General features: G+C 42.5%; 1 pseudogene; it reads left to right on the top strand.

The window, feature by feature from the left end:
• Positions 1-20,425, top strand: part of LOC137633907 (eggshell protein 1-like) — a 47,333-nt pseudogene that overhangs the window by 3,729 nt on the left and 23,179 nt on the right.

The raw sequence follows: 20,425 nt of genomic DNA, 5'->3' as shown, positions 1-20,425 counted from the left end.
CCAATGCTTTTGCCTTCAAAATAACCTGATGATTTCCCCCATCTGATAGCTTGCTCCAATGCTTCTGCCTTCAAAATAACCTGATGATTTCCCCCATCTGATAGCTTGCTCCAATGCTTCTGCCTTCAAAATTACCTGATGATTTCCCCCATCTGATAGCTTGCTCCAATGCTTCTGCTTCAAAATTACCTGATGATTTCCCCCATCTGATAGCTTGCTCCAATGCTTCAGCATTCAAAATTACCTGATGATTTCCCCCATCTGATAGCTTGCTCCAATGCTTCAGCATTCAAAATTACCTGATGATTTCCCCCATCTGATAGCTTGCTCCAATGCTTCAGCATTCAAAATTACCTGATGATTTCCCCCATCTGATAGCTTGCTCCAATGCTTCAGCATTCAAAATTACCTGATGATTTCCCCCATCTGATAGCTTGCTCCAATGCTTCAGCATTCAAAATTACCTGCAGATTTCCCCCATCTGATAGCTTGCTCCAATGCTTCAGCATTCAAAATAACCTGATGATTTCCCCCATCTGATAGCTTGCTCCAATGCTTCAGCATTCAAAATTACCTGCAGATTTCCCCCATCTGATAGCTTGCTCCAATGCTTCTGCATTCAAAATAACCTGATGATTTCCCCCATCTGATAGCTTGCTCCAATGCTTCTGCATTCAAAATTACCTGATGATTTCCCCCATCTGATAGCTTGCTCCAATGCTTCTGCATTCAAAATTACCTGATGATTTCCCCCATCTGATAGCTTGCTCCAATGCTTCTGCATTCAAAATTACCTGATGATTTCCCCCATCTGATAGCTTGCTCCAATGCTTCTGCATTCAAAATTACCTGATGATTTCCCCCATCTGATAGCTTGCTCCAATGCTTCTGCATTCAAAATTACCTGATGATTTCCCCCATCTGATAGCTTGCTCCAATGCTTCTGCATTCAAAATTACCTGATGATTTCCCCCATCTGATAGCTTGCTCCAATGCTTCTGCATTCAAAATTACCTGATGATTTCCCCCATCTGATAGCTTGCTCCAATGCTTCTGCATTCAAAATTACCTGATGATTTCCCCCATCTGATAGCTTGCTCCAATGCTTCTGCTTTCAAAATTACCTGATGATTTCCCCCATCTGATAGCTTGCTCCAATGCTTCTGCTTTCAAAATTACCTGATGATTTCCCCCATCTGATAGCTTGCTCCAATGCTTCTGCTTTCAAAATTACCTGATGATTTCCCCCATCTGATAGCTTGCTCCAATGCTTCTGCTTTCAAAATTACCTGATGATTTCCCCCATCTGATAGCTTGCTCCAATGCTTCTGCTTTCAAAATTACCTGATGATTTCCCCCATCTGATAGCTTGCTCCAATGCTTCTGCATTCAAAATTACCTGATGATTTCCCCCATCTGATAGCTTGCTCCAATGCTTCTGCTTTCAAAATTACCTGATGATTTCCCCCATCTGATAGCTTGCTCCAATGCTTCTGCTTCAAAATTACCTGATGATTTCCCCCATCTGATAGCTTGCTCCAATGCTTCTGCATTCAAAATTACCTGATGATTTCCCCCATCTGATAGCTTGCTCCAATGCTTCTGCTTTCAAAATTACCTGATGATTTCCCCCATCTGATAGCTTGCTCCAATGCTTCTGCATTCAAAATTACCTGATGATTTCCCCCATCTGATAGCTTGCTCCAATGCTTCTGCATTCAAAATAACCTGCAGATTTCCCCCATCTGATAGCTTGCTCCAATGCTTCTGCTTTCAAAATTACCTGATGATTTCCCCCATCTGATAGCTTGCTCCAATGCTTCTGCTTTCAAAATTACCTGATGATTTCCCCCATCTGATAGCTTGCTCCAATGCTTCTGCTTTCAAAATTACCTGATGATTTCCCCCATCTGATAGCTTGCTCCAATGCTTCAGCATTCAAAATTACCTGATGATTTCCCCCATCTGATAGCTTGCTCCAATGCTTCTGCATTCAAAATTACCTGATGATTTCCCCCATCTGATAGCTTGCTCCAATGCTTCTGCATTCAAAATAACCTGCAGATTTCCCCCATCTGATAGCTTGCTCCAATGCTTCTGCTTTCAAAATTACCTGATGATTTCCCCCATCTGATAGCTTGCTCCAATGCTTCTGCTTTCAAAATTACCTGATGATTTCCCCCATCTGATAGCTTGCTCCAATGCTTCTGCTTTCAAAATTACCTGATGATTTCCCCCATCTGATAGCTTGCTCCAATGCTTCAGCATTCAAAATTACCTGATGATTTCCCCCATCTGATAGCTTGCTCCAATGCTTCAGCATTCAAAATTACCTGATGATTTCCCCCATCTGATAGCTTGCTCCAATGCTTCTGCATTCAAAATAACCTGCAGATTTCCCCCATCTGATAGCTTGCTCCAATGCTTCTGCTTTCAAAATTACCTGATGATTTCCCCCATCTGATAGCTTGCTCCAATGCTTCTGCTTTCAAAATTACCTGATGATTTCCCCCATCTGATAGCTTGCTCCAATGCTTCAGCATTCAAAATTACCTGATGATTTCCCCCATCTGATAGCTTGCTCCAATGCTTCAGCATTCAAAATAACCTGATGATTTCTCCCATCTGATAGCTTGCTCCAATGCTTCAGCATTCAAAATAACCTGATGATTTCCCCCATCTGATAGCTTGCTCCAATGCTTCAGCATTCAAAATTACCTGATGATTTCCCCCATCTGATAGCTTGCTCCAATGCTTCTGCTTCCAAAATTACCTGATGATTTCCCCCATCTGATAGCTTGCTCCAATGCTTCTGCATTCAAAATAACCTGATGATTTCTCCCATCTGATAGCTTGCTCCAATGCTTCAGCATTCAAAATAACCTGATGATTTCCCCCATCTGATAGCTTGCTCCAATGCTTCAGCATTCAAAATTACCTGATGATTTCCCCCATCTGATAGCTTGCTCCAATGCTTCTGCTTCCAAAATTACCTGATGATTTCCCCCATCTGATAGCTTGCTCCAATGCTTCTGCTTCCAAAATTACCTGATGATTTCCCCCATCTGATAGCTTGCTCCAATGCTTCTGCTTCCAAAATTACCTGATGATTTCCCCCATCTGATAGCTTGCTCCAATGCTTCTGCTTCCAAAATTACCTGATGATTTCCCCCATCTGATAGCTTGCTCCAATGCTTCTGCATTCAAAATTACCTGATGATTTCCCCCATCTGATAGCTTGCTCCAATGCTTCAGCATTCAAAATTACCTGATGATTTCCCCCATCTGATAGCTTGCTCCAATGCTTCTGCATTCAAAATAACCTGATGATTTCCCCCATCTGATAGCTTGCTCCAATGCTTCTGCATTCAAAATTACCTGATGATTTCCCCCATCTGATAGCTTGCTCCAATGCTTCAGCATTCAAAATTACCTGATGATTTCCCCCATCTGATAGCTTGCTCCAATGCTTCTGCATTCAAAATTACCTGATGATTTCCCCCATCTGATAGCTTGCTCCAATGCTTCTGCATTCAAAATTACCTGATGATTTCCCCCATCTGATAGCTTGCTCCAATGCTTCAGCATTCAAAATTACCTGATGATTTCCCCCATCTGATAGCTTGCTCCAATGCTTCAGCATTCAAAATTACCTGATGATTTCCCCCATCTGATAGCTTGCTCCAATGCTTCTGCATTCAAAATTACCTGATGATTTCCCCCATCTGATAGCTTGCTCCAATGCTTCAGCATTCAAAATTACCTGATGATTTCCCCCATCTGATAGCTTGCTCCAATGCTTCAGCATTCAAAATTACCTGATGATTTCCCCCATCTGATAGCTTGCTCCAATGCTTCTGCTTCCAAAATTACCTGATGATTTCCCCCATCTGATAGCTTGCTCCAATGCTTCTGCTTCCAAAATTACCTGATGATTTCCCCCATCTGATAGCTTGCTCCAATGCTTCAGCATTCAAAATTACCTGATGATTTCCCCCATCTGATAGCTTGCTCCAATGCTTCTGCTTCCAAAATTACCTGATGATTTCCCCCATCTGATAGCTTGCTCCAATGCTTCAGCATTCAAAATAACCTGATGATTTCCCCCATCTGATAGCTTGCTCCAATGCTTCTGCTTCCAAAATTACCTGATGATTTCCCCCATCTGATAGCTTGCTCCAATGCTTCTGCTTCCAAAATTACCTGATGATTTCCCCCATCTGATAGCTTGCTCCAATGCTTCTGCATTCAAAATTACCTGATGATTTCCCCCATCTGATAGCTTGCTCCAATGCTTCTGCCTTCAAAATTACCTGATGATTTCCCCCATCTGATAGCTTGCTCCAATGCTTCTGCTTCCAAAATTACCTGATGATTTCCCCCATCTGATAGCTTGCTCCAATGCTTCTGCTTCCAAAATTACCTGATGATTTCCCCCATCTGATAGCTTGCTCCAATGCTTCAGCATTCAAAATTACCTGATGATTTCCCCCATCTGATAGCTTGCTCCAATGCTTCAGCATTCAAAATTACCTGATGATTTCCCCCATCTGATAGCTTGCTCCAATGCTTCTGCTTTCAAAATTACCTGATGATTTCCCCCATCTGATAGCTTGCTCCAATGCTTCTGCTTCCAAAATTACCTGATGATTTCCCCCATCTGATAGCTTGCTCCAATGCTTCTGCTTCCAAAATTACCTGATGATTTCCCCCATCTGATAGCTTGCTCCAATGCTTCTGCATTCAAAATTACCTGATGATTTCCCCCATCTGATAGCTTGCTCCAATGCTTCTGCTTTCAAAATAACCTGCAGATTTCCCCCATCTGATAGCTTGCTCCAATGCTTCAGCATTCAAAATTACCTGATGATTTCCCCCATCTGATAGCTTGCTCCAATGCTTCTGCATTCAAAATAACCTGATGATTTCCCCCATCTGATAGCTTGCTCCAATGCTTCTGCATTCAAAATTACCTGATGATTTCCCCCATCTGATAGCTTGCTCCAATGCTTCTGCATTCAAAATTACCTGATGATTTCCCCCATCTGATAGCTTGCTCCAATGCTTCAGCATTCAAAATTACCTGATGATTTCCCCCATCTGATAGCTTGCTCCAATGCTTCTGCATTCAAAATAACCTGATGATTTCCCCCATCTGATAGCTTGCTCCAATGCTTCTGCTTCCAAAATAACCTGCAGATTTCCCCCATCTGATAGCTTGCTCCAATGCTTCTGCATTCAAAATAACCTGATGATTTCCCCCATCTAATAGCTTGCTCCAATGCTTCTGCATTCAAAATAACCTGATGATTTCCCCCATCTGATAGCTTGCTCCAATGCTTCTGCTTCCAAAATTACCTGATGATTTCCCCCATCTGATAGCTTGCTCCAATGCTTCTGCTTCCAAAATTACCTGATGATTTCCCCCATCTGATAGCTTGCTCCAATGCTTCTGCATTCAAAATAACCTGCAGATTTCCCCCATCTGATAGCTTGCTCCAATGCTTCTGCATTCAAAATAACCTGATGATTTCCCCCATCTGATAGCTTGCTCCAATGCTTCTGCTTCCAAAATTACCTGATGATTTCCCCCATCTGATAGCTTGCTCCAATGCTTCTGCATTCAAAATAACCTGCAGATTTCCCCCATCTGATAGCTTGCTCCAATGCTTCTGCATTCAAAATAACCTGATGATTTCCCCCATCTGATAGCTTGCTCCAATGCTTCTGCTTCCAAAATAACCTGATGATTTCCCCCATCTGATAGCTTGCTCCAATGCTTCTGCTTCCAAAATTACCTGATGATTTCCCCCATCTGATAGCTTGCTCCAATGCTTCTGCATTCAAAATAACCTGCAGATTTCCCCCATCTGATAGCTTGCTCCAATGCTTCTGCATTCAAAATAACCTGATGATTTCCCCCATCTGATAGCTTGCTCCAATGCTTCTGCTTCCAAAATTACCTGATGATTTCCCCCATCTGATAGCTTGCTCCAATGCTTCTGCTTCCAAAATTACCTGATGATTTCCCCCATCTGATAGCTTGCTCCAATGCTTCTGCATTCAAAATTACCTGATGATTTCCCCCATCTGATAGCTTGCTCCAATGCTTCAGCATTCAAAATTACCTGATGATTTCCCCCATCTGATAGCTTGCTCCAATGCTTCTGCTTTCAAAATTACCTGATGATTTCCCCCATCTGATAGCTTGCTCCAATGCTTCTGCTTCCAAAATTACCTGATGATTTCCCCCATCTGATAGCTTGCTCCAATGCTTCTGCCTTCAAAATAACCTGATGATTTCCCCCATCTGATAGCTTGCTCCAATGCTTCTGCTTCCAAAATAACCTGCAGATTTCCCCCATCTGATAGCTTGCTCCAATGCTTCTGCATTCAAAATAACCTGCAGATTTCCCCCATCTGATAGCTTGCTCCAATGCTTCTGCATTCAAAATAACCTGATGATTTCCCCCATCTGATAGCTTGCTCCAATGCTTCTGCTTCCAAAATTACCTGATGATTTCCCCCATCTGATAGCTTGCTCCAATGCTTCTGCATTCAAAATAACCTGCAGATTTCCCCCATCTGATAGCTTGCTCCAATGCTTCTGCATTCAAAATAACCTGATGATTTCCCCCATCTGATAGCTTGCTCCAATGCTTCTGCTTCCAAAATTACCTGATGATTTCCCCCATCTGATAGCTTGCTCCAATGCTTCTGCATTCAAAATAACCTGATGATTTCCCCCATCTGATAGCTTGCTCCAATGCTTCTGCTTCAAAATTACCTGATGATTTCCCCCATCTGATAGCTTGCTCCAATGCTTCTGCATTCAAAATTACCTGCAGATTTCCCCCATCTGATAGCTTGCTCCAATGCTTCTGCATTCAAAATAACCTGATGATTTCCCCCATCTGATAGCTTGCTCCAATGCTTCTGCTTCCAAAATTACCTGATGATTTCCCCCATCTGATAGCTTGCTCCAATGCTTCTGCTTCCAAAATTACCTGATGATTTCCCCCATCTGATAGCTTGCTCCAATGCTTCTGCATTCAAAATTACCTGATGATTTCCCCCATCTGATAGCTTGCTCCAATGCTTCAGCATTCAAAATTACCTGATGATTTCCCCCATCTGATAGCTTGCTCCAATGCTTCTGCATTCAAAATAACCTGATGATTTCCCCCATCTGATAGCTTGCTCCAATGCTTCAGCATTCAAAATTACCTGATGATTTCCCCCATCTGATAGCTTGCTCCAATGCTTCAGCATTCAAAATTACCTGATGATTTCCCCCATCTGATAGCTTGCTCCAATGCTTCTGCCTTCAAAATAACCTGATGATTTCCCCCATCTGATAGCTTGCTCCAATGCTTCTGCTTCAAAATTACCTGATGATTTCCCCCATCTGATAGCTTGCTCCAATGCTTCTGCATTCAAAATAACCTGCAGATTTCCCCCATCTGATAGCTTGCTCCAATGCTTCTGCATTCAAAATAACCTGATGATTTCCCCCATCTGATAGCTTGCTCCAATGCTTCTGCTTCCAAAATTACCTGATGATTTCCCCCATCTGATAGCTTGCTCCAATGCTTCTGCTTCCAAAATTACCTGATGATTTCCCCCATCTGATAGCTTGCTCCAATGCTTCTGCTTCCAAAATTACCTGATGATTTCCCCCATCTGATAGCTTGCTCCAATGCTTCTGCATTCAAAATTACCTGATGATTTCCCCCATCTGATAGCTTGCTCCAATGCTTCAGCATTCAAAATTACCTGATGATTTCCCCCATCTGATAGCTTGCTCCAATGCTTCTGCCTTCAAAATAACCTGATGATTTCCCCCATCTGATAGCTTGCTCCAATGCTTCTGCATTCAAAATAACCTGCAGATTTCCCCCATCTGATAGCTTGCTCCAATGCTTCTGCATTCAAAATAACCTGCAGATTTCCCCCATCTGATAGCTTGCTCCAATGCTTCTGCATTCAAAATAACCTGATGATTTCCCCCATCTGATAGCTTGCTCCAATGCTTCTGCATCCAAAATAACCTGATGATTTCCCCCATCTGATAGCTTGCTCCAATGCTTCTGCTTCCAAAATTACCTGATGATTTCCCCCATCTGATAGCTTGCTCCAATGCTTCTGCTTCCAAAATTACCTGATGATTTCCCCCATCTGATAGCTTGCTCCAATGCTTCTGCATTCAAAATTACCTGATGATTTCCCCCATCTGATAGCTTGCTCCAATGCTTCTGCATTCAAAATTACCTGATGATTTCCCCCATCTGATAGCTTGCTCCAATGCTTCAGCATTCAAAATTACCTGATGATTTCCCCCATCTGATAGCTTGCTCCAATGCTTCTGCATTCAAAATTACCTGATGATTTCCCCCATCTGATAGCTTGCTCCAATGCTTCTGCTTCCAAAATTACCTGATGATTTCCCCCATCTGATAGCTTGCTCCAATGCTTCTGCATTCAAAATAACCTGATGATTTCCCCCATCTGATAGCTTGCTCCAATGCTTCAGCATTCAAAATTACCTGATGATTTCCCCCATCTGATAGCTTGCTCCAATGCTTCTGCATTCAAAATAACCTGATGATTTCCCCCATCTGATAGCTTGCTCCAATGCTTCAGCATTCAAAATTACCTGATGATTTCCCCCATCTGATATCTTGCTCCAATGCTTCAGCATTCAAAATTACCTGATGATTTCCCCCATCTGATATCTTGCTCCAATGCTTCAGCATTCAAAATTACCTGATGATTTCCCCCATCTGATAGCTTGCTCCAATGCTTCAGCATTCAAAATAACCTGATGATTTCTCCCATCTGATAGCTTGCTCCAATGCTTCAGCATTCAAAATAACCTGATGATTTCCCCCATCTGATAGCTTGCTCCAATGCTTCAGCATTCAAAATTACCTGATGATTTCCCCCATCTGATAGCTTGCTCCAATGCTTCTGCTTCCAAAATTACCTGATGATTTCCCCCATCTGATAGCTTGCTCCAATGCTTCTGCTTCAAAATTACCTGATGATTTCCCCCATCTGATAGCTTGCTCCAATGCTTCAGCATTCAAAATAACCTGATGATTTCTCCCATCTGATAGCTTGCTCCAATGCTTCAGCATTCAAAATAACCTGATGATTTCCCCCATCTGATAGCTTGCTCCAATGCTTCAGCATTCAAAATTACCTGATGATTTCCCCCATCTGATAGCTTGCTCCAATGCTTCTGCTTCCAAAATTACCTGATGATTTCCCCCATCTGATAGCTTGCTCCAATGCTTCTGCTTCCAAAATTACCTGATGATTTCCCCCATCTGATAGCTTGCTCCAATGCTTCTGCTTCCAAAATTACCTGATGATTTCCCCCATCTGATAGCTTGCTCCAATGCTTCTGCTTCCAAAATTACCTGATGATTTCCCCCATCTGATAGCTTGCTCCAATGCTTCTGCTTCCAAAATTACCTGATGATTTCCCCCATCTGATAGCTTGCTCCAATGCTTCTGCATTCAAAATTACCTGATGATTTCCCCCATCTGATAGCTTGCTCCAATGCTTCAGCATTCAAAATTACCTGATGATTTCCCCCATCTGATAGCTTGCTCCAATGCTTCTGCATTCAAAATAACCTGATGATTTCCCCCATCTGATAGCTTGCTCCAATGCTTCTGCATTCAAAATTACCTGATGATTTCCCCCATCTGATAGCTTGCTCCAATGCTTCTGCATTCAAAATTACCTGATGATTTCCCCCATCTGATAGCTTGCTCCAATGCTTCAGCATTCAAAATTACCTGATGATTTCCCCCATCTGATAGCTTGCTCCAATGCTTCAGCATTCAAAATTACCTGATGATTTCCCCCATCTGATAGCTTGCTCCAATGCTTCAGCATTCAAAATTACCTGATGATTTCCCCCATCTGATAGCTTGCTCCAATGCTTCTGCTTCCAAAATTACCTGATGATTTCCCCCATCTGATAGCTTGCTCCAATGCTTCTGCTTTCAAAATTACCTGATGATTTCCCCCATCTGATAGCTTGCTCCAATGCTTCTGCTTCCAAAATTACCTGATGATTTCCCCCATCTGATAGCTTGCTCCAATGCTTCTGCTTCCAAAATTACCTGATGATTTCCCCCATCTGATAGCTTGCTCCAATGCTTCTGCATTCAAAATTACCTGATGATTTCCCCCATCTGATAGCTTGCTCCAATGCTTCTGCATTCAAAATAACCTGCAGATTTCCCCCATCTGATAGCTTGCTCCAATGCTTCAGCATTCAAAATTACCTGATGATTTCCCCCATCTGATAGCTTGCTCCAATGCTTCTGCATTCAAAATAACCTGATGATTTCCCCCATCTGATAGCTTGCTCCAATGCTTCTGCATTCAAAATTACCTGATGATTTCCCCCATCTGATAGCTTGCTCCAATGCTTCTGCATTCAAAATTACCTGATGATTTCCCCCATCTGATAGCTTGCTCCAATGCTTCAGCATTCAAAATTACCTGATGATTTCCCCCATCTGATAGCTTGCTCCAATGCTTCTGCATTCAAAATTACCTGATGATTTCCCCCATCTGATAGCTTGCTCCAATGCTTCAGCATTCAAAATTACCTGATGATTTCCCCCATCTGATAGCTTGCTCCAATGCTTCTGCTTCCAAAATTACCTGATGATTTCCCCCATCTGATAGCTTGCTCCAATGCTTCTGCTTCCAAAATTACCTGATGATTTCCCCCATCTGATAGCTTGCTCCAATGCTTCTGCTTCCAAAATTACCTGATGATTTCCCCCATCTGATAGCTTGCTCCAATGCTTCTGCTTCAAAATTACCTGATGATTTCCCCCATCTGATAGCTTGCTCCAATGCTTCAGCATTCAAAATTACCTGATGATTTCCCCCATCTGATAGCTTGCTCCAATGCTTCTGCTTCCAAAATTACCTGATGATTTCCCCCATCTGATAGCTTGCTCCAATGCTTCTGCTTCCAAAATTACCTGATGATTTCCCCCATCTGATAGCTTGCTCCAATGCTTCAGCATTCAAAATTACCTGATGATTTCCCCCATCTGATAGCTTGCTCCAATGCTTCTGCTTCCAAAATTACCTGATGATTTCCCCCATCTGATAGCTTGCTCCAATGCTTCAGCATTCAAAATTACCTGATGATTTCCCCCATCTGATAGCTTGCTCCAATGCTTCTGCTTCCAAAATTACCTGATGATTTCCCCCATCTGATAGCTTGCTCCAATGCTTCAGCATTCAAAATTACCTGATGATTTCCCCCATCTGATAGCTTGCTCCAATGCTTCTGCTTCCAAAATTACCTGATGATTTCCCCCATCTGATAGCTTGCTCCAATGCTTCTGCTTCCAAAATTACCTGATGATTTCCCCCATCTGATAGCTTGCTCCAATGCTTCAGCATTCAAAATTACCTGATGATTTCCCCCATCTGATAGCTTGCTCCAATGCTTCTGCTTCCAAAATTACCTGATGATTTCCCCCATCTGATAGCTTGCTCCAATGCTTCTGCTTCCAAAATTACCTGATGATTTCCCCCATCTGATAGCTTGCTCCAATGCTTCTGCATTCAAAATTACCTGATGATTTCCCCCATCTGATAGCTTGCTCCAATGCTTCTGCATTCAAAATTACCTGATGATTTCCCCCATCTGATAGCTTGCTCCAATGCTTCAGCATTCAAAATTACCTGATGATTTCCCCCATCTGATAGCTTGCTCCAATGCTTCTGCATTCAAAATTACCTGATGATTTCCCCCATCTGATAGCTTGCTCCAATGCTTCAGCATTCAAAATTACCTGATGATTTCCCCCATCTGATAGCTTGCTCCAATGCTTCTGCTTCCAAAATTACCTGATGATTTCCCCCATCTGATAGCTTGCTCCAATGCTTCTGCTTCCAAAATTACCTGATGATTTCCCCCATCTGATAGCTTGCTCCAATGCTTCTGCTTCCAAAATTACCTGATGATTTCCCCCATCTGATAGCTTGCTCCAATGCTTCTGCTTCAAAATTACCTGATGATTTCCCCCATCTGATAGCTTGCTCCAATGCTTCAGCATTCAAAATTACCTGATGATTTCCCCCATCTGATAGCTTGCTCCAATGCTTCTGCATTCAAAATTACCTGATGATTTCCCCCATCTGATAGCTTGCTCCAATGCTTCTGCATTCAAAATTACCTGATGATTTCCCCCATCTGATAGCTTGCTCCAATGCTTCTGCTTCAAAATTACCTGATGATTTCCCCCATCTGATAGCTTGCTCCAATGCTTCAGCATTCAAAATTACCTGATGATTTCCCCCATCTGATAGCTTGCTCCAATGCTTCTGCATTCAAAATTACCTGATGATTTCCCCCATCTGATAGCTTGCTCCAATGCTTCAGCATTCAAAATTACCTGATGATTTCCCCCATCTGATAGCTTGCTCCAATGCTTCTGCTTCCAAAATTACCTGATGATTTCCCCCATCTGATAGCTTGCTCCAATGCTTCTGCTTCAAAATTACCTGATGATTTCCCCCATCTGATAGCTTGCTCCAATGCTTCAGCATTCAAAATTACCTGATGATTTCCCCCATCTGATAGCTTGCTCCAATGCTTCTGCATTCAAAATTACCTGATGATTTCCCCCATCTGATAGCTTGCTCCAATGCTTCTGCATTCAAAATTACCTGATGATTTCCCCCATCTGATAGCTTGCTCCAATGCTTCAGCATTCAAAATTACCTGATGATTTCCCCCATCTGATAGCTTGCTCCAATGCTTCTGCATTCAAAATTACCTGATGATTTCCCCCATCTGATAGCTTGCTCCAATGCTTCAGCATTCAAAATTACCTGATGATTTCCCCCATCTGATAGCTTGCTCCAATGCTTCTGCATCCAAAATAACCTGATGATTTCCCCCATCTGATAGCTTGCTCCAATGCTTCTGCTTCCAAAATTACCTGATGATTTCCCCCATCTGATAGCTTGCTCCAATGCTTCTGCTTCCAAAATTACCTGATGATTTCCCCCATCTGATAGCTTGCTCCAATGCTTCTGCTTCCAAAATTACCTGATGATTTCCCCCATCTGATAGCTTGCTCCAATGCTTCTGCTTCAAAATTACCTGATGATTTCCCCCATCTGATAGCTTGCTCCAATGCTTCAGCATTCAAAATTACCTGATGATTTCCCCCATCTGATAGCTTGCTCCAATGCTTCTGCTTCCAAAATTACCTGATGATTTCCCCCATCTGATAGCTTGCTCCAATGCTTCTGCTTCCAAAATTACCTGATGATTTCCCCCATCTGATAGCTTGCTCCAATGCTTCAGCATTCAAAATTACCTGATGATTTCCCCCATCTGATAGCTTGCTCCAATGCTTCTGCTTCCAAAATTACCTGATGATTTCCCCCATCTGATAGCTTGCTCCAATGCTTCAGCATTCAAAATTACCTGATGATTTCCCCCATCTGATAGCTTGCTCCAATGCTTCTGCTTCCAAAATTACCTGATGATTTCCCCCATCTGATAGCTTGCTCCAATGCTTCAGCATTCAAAATTACCTGATGATTTCCCCCATCTGATAGCTTGCTCCAATGCTTCTGCTTCCAAAATTACCTGATGATTTCCCCCATCTGATAGCTTGCTCCAATGCTTCTGCTTCCAAAATTACCTGATGATTTCCCCCATCTGATAGCTTGCTCCAATGCTTCAGCATTCAAAATTACCTGATGATTTCCCCCATCTGATAGCTTGCTCCAATGCTTCTGCTTCCAAAATTACCTGATGATTTCCCCCATCTGATAGCTTGCTCCAATGCTTCTGCTTCCAAAATTACCTGATGATTTCCCCCATCTGATAGCTTGCTCCAATGCTTCTGCATTCAAAATTACCTGATGATTTCCCCCATCTGATAGCTTGCTCCAATGCTTCTGCATTCAAAATTACCTGATGATTTCCCCCATCTGATAGCTTGCTCCAATGCTTCAGCATTCAAAATTACCTGATGATTTCCCCCATCTGATAGCTTGCTCCAATGCTTCTGCATTCAAAATTACCTGATGATTTCCCCCATCTGATAGCTTGCTCCAATGCTTCAGCATTCAAAATTACCTGATGATTTCCCCCATCTGATAGCTTGCTCCAATGCTTCTGCTTCCAAAATTACCTGATGATTTCCCCCATCTGATAGCTTGCTCCAATGCTTCTGCTTCCAAAATTACCTGATGATTTCCCCCATCTGATAGCTTGCTCCAATGCTTCTGCTTCCAAAATTACCTGATGATTTCCCCCATCTGATAGCTTGCTCCAATGCTTCTGCTTCAAAATTACCTGATGATTTCCCCCATCTGATAGCTTGCTCCAATGCTTCAGCATTCAAAATTACCTGATGATTTCCCCCATCTGATAGCTTGCTCCAATGCTTCTGCTTTCAAAATTACCTGATGATTTCCCCCATCTGATAGCTTGCTCCAATGCTTCTGCTTTCAAAATTACCTGCAGATTTCCCCCATCTGATAGCTTGCTCCAATGCTTCTGCATTCAAAATTACCTGATGATTTCCCCCATCTGATAGCTTGCTCCAATGCTTCAGCATTCAAAATTACCTGATGATTTCCCCCATCTGATAGCTTGCTCCAATGCTTCTGCATTCAAAATAACCTGATGATTTCCCCCATCTGATAGCTTGCTCCAATGCTTCTGCTTTCAAAATTACCTGCAGATTTCCCCCATCTGATAGCTTGCTCCAATGCTTTTGCCTTCAAAATTACCTGCAAATTTCCCCCATCTGATAGCTTGCTCCAATGCTTTTGCCTTCAAAATTACCTGCAAATTTCCCCCCTCTGATAGCTTGCTCCAATGCTTCTGCCTTCAAAATTACCTGATGATTTCCCCCATCTGATAGCTTGCTCCAATGCTTCTGCCTTCAAAATAACCTGATGATTTCCCCCATCTGATAGCTTGCTCCAATGCTTTTGCCTTCAAAATTACCTGCAAATTTCCCCCATCTGATAGCTTGCTCCAATGCTTCTGCATCCAAAATAACCTGATGATTTCCCCCATCTGATAGCTTGCTCCAATGCTTCTGCATTCAAAATTACCTGATGATTTCCCCCATCTGATAGCTTGCTCCAATGCTTCTGCATTCAAAATTACCTGATGATTTCCCCCATCTGATAGCTTGCTCCAATGCTTCTGCATCCAAAATAACCTGATGATTTCCCCCATCTGATAGCTTGCTCCAATGCTTCTGCATTCAAAATTACCTGATGATTTCCCCCATCTGATAGCTTGCTCCAATGCTTCTGCATTCAAAATTACCTGATGATTTCCCCCATCTGATAGCTTGCTCCAATGCTTCTGCCTTCAAAATAACCTGATGATTTCCCCCATCTGATAGCTTGCTCCAATGCTTCTGCCTTCAAAATAACCTGATGATTTCCCCCATCTGATAGCTTGCTCCAATGCTTCTGCATCCAAAATAACCTGATGATTTCCCCCATCTGATAGCTTGCTCCAATGCTTCTGCATCCAAAATAACCTGATGATTTCCCCCATCTGATAGCTTGCTCCAATGCTTCTGCATCCAAAATAACCTGATGATTTCCCCCATCTGATAGCTTGCTCCAATGCTTCTGCATCCAAAATAACCTGATGATTTCCCCCATCTGATAGCTTGCTCCAATGCTTCTGCATCCAAAATTACCTGATGATTTCCCCCATCTGATAGCTTGCTCCAATGCTTCTGCATTCAAAATTACCTGATGATTTCCCCCATCTGATAGCTTGCTCCAATGCTTCTGCATCCAAAATAACCTGATGATTTCCCCCATCTGATAGCTTGCTCCAATGCTTCTGCATTCAAAATTACCTGATGATTTCCCCCATCTGATAGCTTGCTCCAATGCTTCTGCATCCAAAATAACCTGATGATTTCCCCCATCTGATAGCTTGCTCCAATGCTTCTGCATTCAAAATTACCTGATGATTTCCCCCATCTGATAGCTTGCTCCAATGCTTCTGCATTCAAAATAACCTGATGATTTCCCCCATCTAATAGCTTGCTCCAATGCTTCTGCATCCAAAATAACCTGATGATTTCCCCCATCTGATAGCTTGCTCCAATGCTTCTGCATCCAAAATAACCTGATGATTTCCCCCATCTGATAGCTTGCTCCAATGCTTCTGCATTCAAAATTACCTGATGATTTCCCCCATCTGATAGCTTGCTCCAATGCTTCTGCATCCAAAATAACCTGATGATTTCCCCCATCTGATAGCTTGCTCCAATGCTTCTGCATTCAAAATAACCTGATGATTTCCCCCATCTGATAGCTTGCTCCAATGCTTCTGCATTCAAAATTACCTGATGATTTCCCCCATCTGATAGCTTGCTCCAATGCTTCTGCATCCAAAATAACCTGATGATTTCCCCCATCTGATAGCTTGCTCCAATGCTTCTGCATCCAAAATAACCTGATGATTTCCCCCATCTGATAGCTTGCTCCAATGCTTCTGCATCCAAAATAACCTGATGATTTCCCCCATCTGATAGCTTGCTCCAATGCTTCTGCATTCAAAATAACCTGATGATTTCCCCCATCTGATAGCTTGCTCCAATGCTTCTGCATCCAAAATAACCTGATGATTTCCCCCATCTGATAGCTTGCTCCAATGCTTCTGCATCCAAAATTACCTGATGATTTCCCCCATCTGATAGCTTGCTCCAATGCTTCTGCATTCAAAATTACCTGATGATTTCCCCCATCTGATAGCTTGCTCCAATGCTTCTGCATTCAAAATTACCTGATGATTTCCCCCATCTGATAGCTTGCTCCAATGCTTCTGCATCCAAAATAACCTGATGATTTCCCCCATCTGATAGCTTGCTCCAATGCTTCTGCATCCAAAATAACCTGATGATTTCCCCCATCTGATAGCTTGCTCCAATGCTTCTGCATTCAAAATAACCTGATGATTTCCCCCATCTGATAGCTTGCTCCAATGCTTCTGCATCCAAAATAACCTGATGATTTCCCCCATCTGATAGCTTGCTCCAATGCTTCTGCATTCAAAATAACCTGATGATTTCCCCCATCTGATAGCTTGCTCCAATGCTTCTGCATCCAAAATAACCTGATGATTTCCCCCATCTGATAGCTTGCTCCAATGCTTCTGCATCCAAAATAACCTGATGATTTCCCCCATCTGATAGCTTGCTCCAATGCTTCTGCATCCAAAATAACCTGATGATTTCCCCCATCTGATAGCTTGCTCCAATGCTTCTGCATTCAAAATAACCTGATGATTTCCCCCATCTAATAGCTTGCTCCAATGCTTCTGCATCCAAAATAACCTGATGATTTCCCCCATCTGATAGCTTGCTCCAATGCTTCTGCATTCAAAATTACCTGATGATTTCCCCCATCTGATAGCTTGCTCCAATGCTTCTGCTTCAAAATTACCTGATGATTTCCCCCATCTAATAGCTTGCTCCAATGCTTCTGCATCCAAAATAACCTGATGATTTCCCCCATCTGATAGCTTGCTCCAATGCTTCTGCATCCAAAATAACCTGATGATTTCCCCCATCTGATAGCTTGCTCCAATGCTTCTGCATTCAAAATTACCTGATGATTTCCCCCATCTGATAGCTTGCTCCAATGCTTCTGCATCCAAAATAACCTGATGATTTCCCCCATCTGATAGCTTGCTCCAATGCTTCTGCATCCAAAATAACCTGATGATTTCCCCCATCTGATAGCTTGCTCCAATGCTTCTGCATCCAAAATAACCTGATGATTTCCCCCATCTGATAGCTTGCTCCAATGCTTCTGCATTCAAAATTACCTGATGATTTCCCCCATCTGATAGCTTGCTCCAATGCTTCTGCATTCAAAATTACCTGATGATTTCCCCCATCTGATAGCTTGCTCCAATGCTTCTGCATTCAAAATTACCTGATGATTTCCCCCATCTGATAGCTTGCTCCAATGCTTCTGCATTCAAAATTACCTGATGATTTCCCCCATCTGATAGCTTGCTCCAATGCTTCTGCTTCAAAATTACCTGATGATTTCCCCCATCTAATAGCTTGCTCCAATGCTTCTGCATCCAAAATAACCTGATGATTTCCCCCATCTGATAGCTTGCTCCAATGCTTCTGCATCCAAAATAACCTGATGATTTCCCCCATCTGATAGCTTGCTCCAATGCTTCTGCATTCAAAATTACCTGATGATTTCCCCCATCTGATAGCTTGCTCCAATGCTTCTGCTTTCAAAATAACCTGATGATTTCCCCCATCTGATAGCTTGCTCCAATGCTTCTGCATCCAAAATAACCTGATGATTTCCCCCATCTGATAGCTTGCTCCAATGCTTCTGCATTCAAAATTACCTGATGATTTCCCCCATCTGATAGCTTGCTCCAATGCTTCTGCATTCAAAATTACCTGATGATTTCCCCCATCTGATAGCTTGCTCCAATGCTTCTGCATTCAAAATTACCTGATGATTTCCCCCATCTGATAGCTTGCTCCAATGCTTCTGCATCCAAAATAACCTGATGATTTCCCCCATCTGATAGCTTGCTCCAATGCTTCTGCATTCAAAATTACCTGATGATTTCCCCCATCTGATAGCTTGCTCCAATGCTTCTGCATTCAAAATTACCTGATGATTTCCCCCATCTGATAGCTTGCTCCAATGCTTCTGCTTCAAAATTACCTGATGATTTCCCCCATCTAATAGCTTGCTCCAATGCTTCTGCATCCAAAATAACCTGATGATTTCCCCCATCTGATAGCTTGCTCCAATGCTTCTGCATCCAAAATAACCTGATGATTTCCCCCATCTGATAGCTTGCTCCAATGCTTCTGCATTCAAAATTACCTGATGATTTCCCCCATCTGATAGCTTGCTCCAATGCTTCTGCATCCAAAATAACCTGATGATTTCCCCCATCTGATAGCTTGCTCCAATGCTTCTGCATTCAAAATTACCTGATGATTTCCCCCATCTGATAGCTTGCTCCAATGCTTCTGCATCCAAAATAACCTGATGATTTCCCCCATCTGATAGCTTGCTCCAATGCTTCTGCATCCAAAATAACCTGATGATTTCCCCATCTGATAGCTTGCTCCAATGCTTCTGCTTTCAAAATAACCTGATGATTTCCCCCATCTGATAGCTTGCTCCAATGCTTCTGCATCCAAAATAACCTGATGATTTCCCCCATCTGATAGCTTGCTCCAATGCTTCTGCATTCAAAATAACCTGATGATTTCCCCCATCTAATAGCTTGCTCCAATGCTTCTGCATCCAAAATAACCTGATGATTTCCCCCATCTGATAGCTTGCTCCAATGCTTCTGCATTCAAAATTACCTGATGATTTCCCCCATCTGATAGCTTGCTCCAATGCTTCTGCTTCAAAATTACCTGATGATTTCCCCCATCTAATAGCTTGCTCCAATGCTTCTGCATCCAAAATAACCTGATGATTTCCCCCATCTGATAGCTTGCTCCAATGCTTCTGCATCCAAAATAACCTGATGATTTCCCCCATCTGATAGCTTGCTCCAATGCTTCTGCATTCAAAATTACCTGATGATTTCCCCCATCTGATAGCTTGCTCCAATGCTTCTGCATTCAAAATTACCTGATGATTTCCCCCATCTGATAGCTTGCTCCAATGCTTCTGCATCCAAAATAACCTGATGATTTCCCCCATCTGATAGCTTGCTCCAATGCTTCTGCATTCAAAATTACCTGATGATTTCCCCCATCTGATAGCTTGCTCCAATGCTTCTGCATCCAAAATAACCTGATGATTTCCCCCATCTGATAGCTTGCTCCAATGCTTCTGCATTCAAAATTACCTGATGATTTCCCCCATCTGATAGCTTGCTCCAATGCTTCTGCATTCAAAATTACCTGATGATTTCCCCCATCTGATAGCTTGCTCCAATGCTTCTGCATTCAAAATTACCTGATGATTTCCCCCATCTGATAGCTTGCTCCAATGCTTCTGCTTCAAATTACCTGATGATTTCCCCCATCTAATAGCTTGCTCCAATGCTTCTGCATCCAAAATAACCTGATGATTTCCCCCATCTGATAGCTTGCTCCAATGCTTCTGCATCCAAAATAACCTGATGATTTCCCCCATCTGATAGCTTGCTCCAATGCTTCTGCATTCAAAATTACCTGATGATTTCCCCCATCTGATAGCTTGCTCCAATGCTTCTGCTTCAAAATTACCTGATGATTTCCCCCATCTGATAGCTTGCTCCAATGCTTCTGCATTCAAAATTACCTGATGATTTCCCCCATCTGATAGCTTGCTCCAATGCTTCTGCTTCAAAATTACCTGATGATTTCCCCC

Source organism: Palaemon carinicauda, chromosome 43 (assembly GCF_036898095.1).
Source record: "Palaemon carinicauda isolate YSFRI2023 chromosome 43, ASM3689809v2, whole genome shotgun sequence".
NCBI classification, from domain to species: domain Eukaryota; kingdom Metazoa; phylum Arthropoda; class Malacostraca; order Decapoda; family Palaemonidae; genus Palaemon; species Palaemon carinicauda.
This window is presented reverse-complemented; position numbering and strand designations above follow the sequence as displayed.